This window comes from Gossypium hirsutum, chromosome A05, assembly GCF_007990345.1.
Source record: "Gossypium hirsutum isolate 1008001.06 chromosome A05, Gossypium_hirsutum_v2.1, whole genome shotgun sequence".
Taxonomy (NCBI): Eukaryota; Viridiplantae; Streptophyta; class Magnoliopsida; order Malvales; family Malvaceae; genus Gossypium; species Gossypium hirsutum.
The window spans coordinates 47063644-47073899 of NC_053428.1; the positions used below are offsets into that span (position 1 = coordinate 47063644).

General features: G+C 37.1%; 1 non-coding gene across 1 annotated transcript; it reads left to right on the forward strand.

Annotated features, from left to right (window-relative positions):
- The first annotated feature begins 4977 nt into the window (after nt 1-4977).
- Nucleotides 4978-5084, forward strand: LOC121230134 (small nucleolar RNA R71). Its single transcript, XR_005928086.1, has one exon. It is a non-coding gene; the product is annotated as a small nucleolar RNA R71 (small nucleolar RNA).
- Nucleotides 5085-10256: the final 5172 nt, after the last annotated feature.

Consider the following 10256-nt stretch of genomic DNA (forward strand, 5'->3'; position numbering starts at 1 on the left):
CACGGTCGTGTAGGTTTACGCACGCCCGTGTTTATTTGCAAGATTCGACCACAGCCATTTCGCATGGTCGTGGCATTTTATTGCAGCCCGTGTTTGGGGAAATCTTCTACCCTGTTTCTACACACCATATCACATGGCCGTGTTTCTATCCGTGTTGGTCACACGGCCTTAAGCACAGCCATGTGCTTGGCCATGTAGAGTTGGGAACCTGTGCTTTAAGTACTCTGTTAGTGACCTAAATGTTTAAAACTTGAAATGTAAATAATTTAAAACCGTTATTATTCAGGTTGCCTCCCGAGAAGCGCTTGTTTATAGTCTAAGCTCGACTGTTAGCTTCTTGGTTTACTCAGGGCAGTTTGTGGAGTCGTAGCTCCTCTCTATTGACTTTAAAATTCTCACCATTATAAAGTTTAAGACGGTGTCCATTTACTTTGAATGTACCGTATGATGAGTGACTTACCTCTATTGTGCCATATGGAAAACAGATTGAATTACGAAGGGTCCTGGCCATTGTGATTTTACTTTCCCGGGAAACAATTTGAGTCTTGAGTTGTATAGTAAGACGAGATCTCCAACTTTAAATTGTTTTCGTTGTTTTAAACGAACGTCATGGTGCCGCTTTGTTGCTTCCTTGTATAGGCGTGAATTTTCGTATGCATTGGCTGGCCATGCATCAAGCTTGTTCAGCTGCATCAACCTATTTTTTCTTGCAAGTTCGGGATCAAGGTTTAGAAATTTAATAGCCTAAAAAGCTTTATGCTCTAGTTCGAATGGTAGATGACAACTTTTTCCATAAACAAGTCTGTAAGGTGATGTCCCTAAGGGAGTCTTAAAAGCAGTTCTGTAAGCCTATAAGGCATCGTCTACTTTCATTGCCAAGTCTTTCCTGCTTGATTCTACTGTTTTTTCAAGGATCCATTTGATTTCTCAGTTTGCTACTTCAACTTGTCTATTAGTTTGAGGATAGTATGGGGTGGTTGTTCTATGATGAACTCCATATTTCTTAAGGGTTTTTTCAAATTGGGTATTACAAAAATGAGTGCCCCTGTCACTGATAAGTGCTCTAAGTGTTTCGAATCTCGAGAAGACTTTTTTAAGGAAACGTACTACCACTCTAACATCATTAGTAGGTAGAGCTTGGGCTTCTACCCATTTGGACATATAGTCAACTGCTACTAAGATGTATTTATTCCCAAATGAACTGGGGAATGGGCCCATGAAATTGATACCCCAAACATCAAATATTTCACATGAAAGCATATAGTTTTGAGGCATTTCATCACGTTTAGATATGTTACCTGTCCGCTGGCATTTGTCACATGAAGTAACATACCTAATAGCGTCTTTGAATAACGAAGGCCGATAAAACCCTGATTCAAGTATTTTGTGTGCGGTCTTAGTTCCACTATAGTGTCCTCTGGTTGGCCCTGAGTGGCAATGTTCCAATATTTTTGATATTTCTGATCCTATAACGCATCTTCTGATGACTTGATCTGCACATCTGCGAAACAGAAATGGATCATCCCAAAAGTAGTTTTTCACATCATTAAAGAATCGCTTCTTTTACTGGTGTGTTAACCTTTTTGGGATAATGTTAGCAGCTAAAAAAATTCACGATGTCTACAAGCCAAGGTACCTCAGAGTTAGATATAGCGAAAAATTATTCTTCAGGGAACGAATCATTTATTTCAACGTCATCTAGTTCTCTGGTATTGGATTTCTCGAGCCTGGACAGATAATCAGCCGCGAGATTTTTAGCTCCTTTCTTATCCTGAATCTCCAAGTCGAATTCCTACAATAGGAGAATCCATCGAATGAGTCTAGATTTTGAATCGGTTTTAGTTAAAAGGTAGCGAAGGGCGGAATGGTAAGTGTAAACAACAACTTTAGACAATATGAGATATGATCGAAATTTATCAAATGCAAAAACCACAGCTAGCAACTCTTTTTTCGTAGTAGTATAGTTTTCTTGTGCAACCGTTAAGGTTTTTTTGGTGCAATAGATAGGTTGAAAATGATTGTCTCTTCGCTGTCCCAATATTGCACCTACTGCAAAGTCACTTGCATCACACATTAGTTCAAATGGCAAGTTCCAATCAAGTGCAATTATGATTGGAGCATTAATTAATTTATCATTTAAAGTATTAAATGCTTCTAAACATTCCTGATCGAAGTTAAAAGGTATATCTTTTTCTAGCAATTTAGTCAAAGGCTTAGCTATTTTAGAAAAATCCTTAATAAATCTTCTATAAAAACCAGCATGTCCTAAAAAGCTTCTAATAGCCTTAATTGAACTAGGGGGTGGTAATTTTTCTATTGTTTCTATTTTAGATTTATCCACCTTAATCCCTTTACTAGAAATTTTATGCCCTAATACAATACCTTCTTGAACCATGAAGTCACATTTCTCCCAGTTAAGCACAAGGTTTGTTTCCTCACATCTTATTAAAACTCGTTTTAAATTTTTAAGGCAAATATGGAAAGAGTTACCAAATACCGAAAAATCATCCATGAATACTTCCATGATATCTTCTACGAGTTCATCGAAAATGGCCATCATGCAGCGCTAAAAAGTGGCAGGAGCATTACATAATCCAAAAGGCATTCTACGATAAGTGAACGTACCATATGGGCATGTGAATGTCATCTTTTCTCGATCTTCAGGAGCTATTGGGATTTGGAAGTAACCAGAGAGTCCGTCTAGAAAGCAGTAATACATGTGTCCGGATAATCTTTCCAACATTTGGTCAATGAATGGCAAGAGGAAGTGATCTTTTCTTGTGGCATCAATCAGTTTCCTATAGTCTATGCAAACTCTCCACCTTGTGACTGTTCTTGTTGGGATGAATTCATTCTTCTCGTTGGTCACAACCGTCATGCCTCATTTCTTGGGGACAACCTATACTGGACTTACCCAAGAACTGTCAGAAATAGGATAAATAATTCCAGAATCTAGAAGTTTAATTACCTCAGCTTTTACAACTTCCTTCATGTTGGGGTTCAGACGTCTTTGAGCTTGAACACACGATTTGTATTCATCTTCCATCAAAATTTTGTGGGTGCAAAAAGAAGGGCTGATTCCTTTAATGTCAAAAATTTTCCAAGCTATGGCCTTTCTATGTTCTTTTAATACTTGGATTAATTCCTCTTTCTCCTTGGGTTGCAAATTAGAAGCAATAATAACTGGTAATGTAGAATTATTTCCAAGGAATGCGTATTCTAAGTGGTTTGGTAATTGTTTAAGTTCCAGTTTGGAAGGCTTCTCAATAGAGGGTTTTTGCTTAAGTTCATCGTTTATCTTAATGCCTTCATATTCTACTTGTCTTGACGAATGGTCATTAGGTTCCTCACCTGTCTCCTAGTCTTGAGCTGGATACGGTTCCGTCGTCTCCTCTTGTACAATTTCCTAAAAAGAGTCTTGAGTAATATGATCAATAGAGTCAATGAAATAACATGAATCATCCTGTTCCCTAGAGAATCTCATAGCATCATAAATTTTAAAGATAATCTCCTCGTCACCTACTCTAAGTACCAATTTGCCATCACCCACGTCAATTACAGCTCTAGCAGTGGCTAGGAATGAGCGCCCTAAAATTAAGGGTCCTTCCATATCTTCATCCATGTCAAGCACAACAAAATCAACAGGGAATATAAATTTATCTACTTTTACGAGTACGTCTTCTATAATACCCCTAGGATATTTAACAGATCTATCGGCTAATTGAATACTCATCCTAGTAGGTTTAGGTTCCCCAAGACCAAGTTCTTTGAACACTTTATATGGCATCAAATTAATGTTAGCGCCTAAATCAGCTAGTGCTTTTTCAACATTCAGACTACCAATTAAGCAAGGGATAATAAAACTTCCTGGATCTTTCAGTTTGGTTGGCAGCTTGTTTTGGAGTATGGCTGAGCACTCCTCGTTGAGTTCTACTGTAGATAAGTCCTCGAACTTCCTTTTATTTGTTAGAAACTCCTTCAAAAATTTTGCATAGGTAGGCATCTGCGAGATGGCTTCAACAAAAGGTAAGTTGATATGTAATTGCTTAAAAATTTCAAGAAACTTACCGAATTGTGCATCAATGCGATCCTTTTTTAATTTTGCTGGATATGGAACTGGTGGTTTATATTCCTTCGGCACTAGTTTGTCACTATTTTCAGGTTTTTCTTCCCTCCTTTTGCTTTCCACGGCTTCTTGTGCTAACTTTTTTTCAGATTCCGCTAACACTTTCCCACTCCTTAGTGTAACGCTTTGACATGCTCTCTTGATTTGATGTTACTAAGTAAATTTCCTAGTGGTCTTTTCGAGATCAGTTTGGATAGCTGGCTTATCTGAGTTTTGAGCCCTTGGATCGATGCTTGTTGATTCTTAAGTGCTGTCTTGGTGTTTTGAAAATAGGTTTCTGACACTGATATAAACTTTGAGAGCATCTCTTCAAGGTTTGGCTTCTTTTCTTGTTGGTAGGGTGGTTGTTGGTAGCCCAGAGGATGTTGTGGTCTTTGATTTCCTTGACCACCCCACGAAAAATTTGGGTGGTTCCTCCAACTTGCATTATAAATGTTACTATATGGATTGTTTTGAGGTCAAGGATTATTACCCATGTAATTTAATTGCTCGTTATCCATGTTGTGGCCATAAGGTTGGTATTCAGAATGGTTTGTTCCACAGCTACTTGCATTGCACTGCATTACTGGGTGAACCTGTGAAGAATTAAGAAAACCATCAATCTTTTTATTTAAGAGTTTTACCTGATTAGAGAGCATGGTGACCGAATCGACGTTATAAACACCGGCTGTTTTCGTTGGCTTTATCCTCATGACTTTCCACTGATAGTTATTCAGTGACACTCTTTTATAAACTCATAGGCATCTTCCGGTGTTTTATCATTGATGGTTCCGCCAGCAGTTGCGTCAACCATTTGCCGAGTCGAAGGATTCAGACCATTGTTAAATGTTTGTACCTGGAGCCAAAGCGGTAACCCATGGTGAAGGCACCTTCTCAGAAGGTCCTTGTATCTCTCTCATGCATTGTAGAGTGTTTCTAAATCCATCTGCACAAAAAAAGAGATATCATTACGTAATTTAGCCGTTTTAGCCAGTGAAAAATATTTTAGTAAAAATTTTTCGGTCATTTGTTCCCAAGTAGTAATTGATCCTCGTGGTAACGAGTTCAACCACTGTTTAGCTTTGTTCTTTAATGAAAATGGAAACAACCGAAGACGAATGGCATCATCAGAAACGCCATTGATTTTAAATGTATCGCATAGTTCTAAAAAGTTGGCTAAATGAGCGTTGGGATCCTCATCCTGCAAACCATCAAACTGAACAAATTGCTGTATTATTTGAATAGTGTCAAGTTTTAATTCAAAAGTATTTGCAGCTACAGCAGGTCTAACTATGCTCGATTTAGTTCCTGTTAAAGAGGGTTTAGCATAATCATACATAGTGCGTGGAGCAGGATTTTGATTAACCGCTATTGTAGGAGGTAGCTGATTGCCTTGGTTTTCAGCCATCTCTTCGGCTGGGGGTTGAGTATCGTCTTCTTGCTCATTCTCTATGTATCTTAAGCTTCGCCTTATTTCTCTTTGGTCTCTACGAACTGTGCGATCGATTTCTTCGTCAAAAAGTAGTGGCCCTGATGGGTTTCTTCTAGTCATAAACTATGAAAACCTACCAAGAGAAAGAAAGAGTAGGTTAATAATTATTAATAATAATTAAATTTAATTGCAAGAAAAATAAATGGCTAAAGTAATAAAAATTGAGCGTTCCTATTATCTTAGTTGCCTGGCAATGGCTCCAAAAACTTGATTGCGAGGTTTCGTGATAGGTTTTAAATATTTATAATTAATCTTTCTTGAAACTAACTATTATCGCAATGTAGGCAAGTGTACCTATCGAACAGTAGTATAGTTTGAGCAAGACCGGATTGTCGAACCCAAAGGAACTAAAAGTACTAGTAATTACTATCTTTTTATTATCTAGCCCAAGAATAATGGGGTTTTGTTTTAATTAACTAATTATCTAAACTAAGAACTCACAGGGAAAAGAATTGGGGAATTGCTTTTGGGATAAATCGATTGAATGAAGACAATACCTAAGGAAAAATCCACCTAGACTTTACTTCTTATTCTGGCTCCGAATCAGACGATTTATTCATTCAACTTGTTCCGTAGAGATCCCTAAGTTATGTTATTATCCCTATTCAAGACTAATAACGTCTAATCCCTAGATTGAATAACCGAGACTTTTCTCTAATTAACACTCTAGGGTTGAATTAACTCGATCTATTGGATCCCCATATTAGGTTTCACCCTAATTCGGCAAAATCTTGTCACCCTATGTTTAGGCGCGCAATCAACTCCGCTTAATTATGATAAATGTACTCTTAGATAGGGTCTATTCCTCCTTTGAATAAGAGCTTATCTTGAATCAGTATCCGGGGATATCAAAACAAGAATTAAGAATAAGTTAAATATTTATCATACAATTCAGAAAATAATAACAAGATTCGTTTTAGGTTCATTCCCCTTAGGTATTTAGGGGATTTAGTTCATAACTAAATAAGAAAACATCTCAGAATAATAAAGAATACAAAACATAAAGAAAACCCAAAACTCCTAAAGGGAAATTGAGGAGAGATCTTTAGTCTTAACGATGAATCCGACTTCTGAGATGGATCAATTGGCTTCCTTGGAGTAATTCTTTACTCCCTCTTATCTGTCTCCTCTTTTCAAATCTTCTAGGGTGTATTTATAGGCTTTGGAATGCCTATGAGCCCTTAAAAGTAGCCTTTTCCGAATTGGACTCAACTTGGGCTCAACGGGGATACGCTCGTAGCACACACCCGTGTTCTATTACTTCTGGTCGTGTTCGAGCCTGCCAAAGTGACACGGCCGTGTAGTCTACCCGTATGAGGAGGTCCAGGCCTTGTTGATTTTGTACTTTGGCCCATTTTCTCCATTTTTGTCCCATTTCTCGTTCCTTTCGCTCTCCTATGCTCTTCTAAGTATAAAACATGAAATTAAAGCATTAGGAGCATCGAATTCACCAATTCTAATGAGAAATAATCCATAAAATGCATCAAACATGGGGTAAAAAAATGTATAATTTATGGTTTATCAAATTGGTTTTGGGTACAACACCCATTTCTAATGCTCCTTATAGAATGGCTCCAATGGAATTGAGAGAATTGAAACTTCAGCTGCAGGAGCTAATAGAGAAAGGCTTTGCAAGACCTAGTTGTTCAGCATGGGGTGCACTAGTGCTCTTTGTGAAAAAGAAAGATGGTTTGATGAGATTATGCATAGATTATAGGAAACTTAACAAGATGACTATTAAGAACAAGTATCCACTGCCTAGAATTGATGATTTTTTTGATCAATTGAAGGGAGCTACTGTGTTCTTCAAGATATATTTGAGATCTAGATATTATCAGTTGCAAGTTAAAGAGTCAGATGTTCTGAAGACTGCTTTCCAGACTAGGTATGAGTTCCTTGTGATGCCGTTTGGCTTGACTAATGCTCCTGCCATTTTCATGGACTTAATGAATCAAATTTTTAGACCTTACTTGGATAAATCTGTAGTTGTGTTCATTGATGATATCTTAATTTATTCTGATGATAAGACTGAGCATTCAGAGCATTTGAGAACAGTTTTACAGACTCTGAGAGATAATTAGCTTTATGCCAAGTTTAGTAAAAGTGAGTTCTGGCTACGGGAAATTGGTTTTCTTGGAGATATAGTCTCAGGTGAAGGTATTAGAGTTGATCCGAGCAAGATTTCAGCCATTGTTGATTGGAAGCCTCCCAAGAATGTATTAGAGGTAAGAAGTTTTCTTGGTCTCGCCGGTTATTATAAACGATTTGTAGAGGGATTTTCCATGATAGCTATTCCATTGACAAGATTGCTACAGAAAGATGTCAAGTTTGAATGGACTTAAAAGTGATAGCAGAGTTTTGATAAGTTAAAGGTATTGTTGACTGAAGCTCCTGTCTTAGTACAACCAGAATTGGGCAAAGAGTTTGTGATTTACAGTGATGCATCCTTGAATGGACTAGGTTGTGTACTTATGCAAGAAGGAAAGGTAATTGCTCATGCCTTTAGACAACTAAAGCCACATGAGAAAGATTATCTGATACATGATTTAGAACTAGATGCCATTGTATTTGTGTTTAAAATCTGGAGACATCATTTGTATGGTGATAAGTGCCGAATATTTACTGATCATAAAAGTTTGAATTACATGATGATTCAGAAATATTTCAACTTGAGGCAAAGAAGATGTCTAGAGTTGATCAAAGATTATAACCTAGTGATCGATTATCACACTGGTAAGGCAAACGTAGTTGTTGATTCTTTGAGTAGAAAATCTTTATTTCCACTGAGAGCTTTGAACACTAGTTTAACCTTATCAGATGATGGTTCTATCTTAGCTGAATTAAGAGCTAAGCCAATGTTTCTTGAAGAAATTTGTGAAGTTCAGAAAGATGACAGTCAGTTGCAAGCCAAAAGCTCAATGTGACTCGGGTATAGAGTCAGATTTTCAGATCAGTTCTGACAGTTGTTTAATGTTCAGAAATAGGATATGTGTACCAAAGAACGACGAGCTTATTCGAAAGATTTTAGAGGAAGCACATAGCAGTTCCTTGTCTATACATCCAGGTAGTACAAAGATGTATAATGATTTGAAGAAAATGTATTAGTGGGTAGGAATTAAGAGAGATATCTCAGAGTTTGTTTCTAGATGCTTGATCTGTCAGCAAGTAAAAGCCAAACATCAGGTACCTTCAGGTTTATTGCAGCCTGTATGAGTTCTTGAGTGGAAATGGGACCGAGTTTCGATGGATTTTGTGACAGGATTGCCATTGACACTGGGAAAGAAAGATACAGTATAGGTTGTGATTGACAAGATAAAGAAGTCAGCTCATTTTATTCTAGTTCGTATGGATTATTCACTTGACAAGTTGGCTGAGTTGTATATTTTAGAGATAGTCAGACTACATGGAGTACCATTTTCAATTATTTTAGATAGAGACCCGAGATTCACTTCGCAGTTTTGCAAGAAGTTATAGGAAGCTTGAGGCACAAAGTTAAGTTTTAGTACAGCTTTCCCTCCTCAGACTGATGGTCAGTCAGAGAGAGTTATTCAGATACTTGAGGATATGCTTAGTTGTTATGTCTTAGAATTTCAAGGTAGTTAGGAGAAGTATTTCCCGTTGGTAGAGTTTCCTTATAATAATAGTTAACAGTCGAGTTTGAAAATGACACCTTATGAAGCTTTTATTGACGTAAATGTCGCACACCTTTGTATTGGATAGAGCTTAAAGAAAATCAGATTTCTGGGGTTGATTTAGTTAAAAAAACTAAAGAGAAAGTGAAAGTTATCAAAGATTGCTTGAAAGCATCTTCAGATAGACAAAAGTCTTATGCAAACTTGAAAAGAAAAGAGATTGAGTATCAAGTTGGTGACAAAGTGTTTTTGAAATATCCCCACGAAAGAAAGTCTTTAGATTTGGCAAGAAAGGCAAACTAAGTCCACGTTTTATTGGACCGTTTGAGGTGACTAAAAGAGTTGGACCATTAGCATATCAGTTAGCTTTGCCGCCAGAGTTAGAGAAGATTCATGATGTGTTCCATGTGTCCAAGTTACGTCGTTACCGTTTTGATCCTTCAAATGTGATTTCACAGGCAGAGGTTGAGATTTAACAAGATATGACTTATGGCGAAGAACTGGTAAAGATTTTAGCTCGAGAGGTCAAGAAACTATGGAACCAAAGTATTGCACTTGTAAAAGTATTATGGAATAGGCATGGGGTAGAAAAGGCTACATGGGAGCCTGAAGAGGTTATGCGAAAACAGTATCCAAATCTTTTCACCGGTAAGTTTTTCGAGGACGAAAATCCCTGAAGGGGGGAGAAATGTAACATCCCAAAATAGGGCCTAAAGGGAACAATGGTTGCGAAACCATGAATCCGAGATAGAAAAGTTTATTCCGATTAATTTTTATAATTTACCAAGTGATTAGATGCATGTGTTAGAGTATTGATGGAAAATTTTATAGATAGCATGCTTAATTTTCCTATTAGGGCTTAATTGAAAAAGTTGATAAATATGAGTTTTAGATGCTAAAGGATTAAATTGAAGAGTATAATTGAAGTAGAGGTCCTTAAATGGTAATTAGACCATTACGTTTTCGTCGACAAAAATGGACATACATAGATAAGAATAACTAAAGTTTTAATTAAGGGTATTTTAGT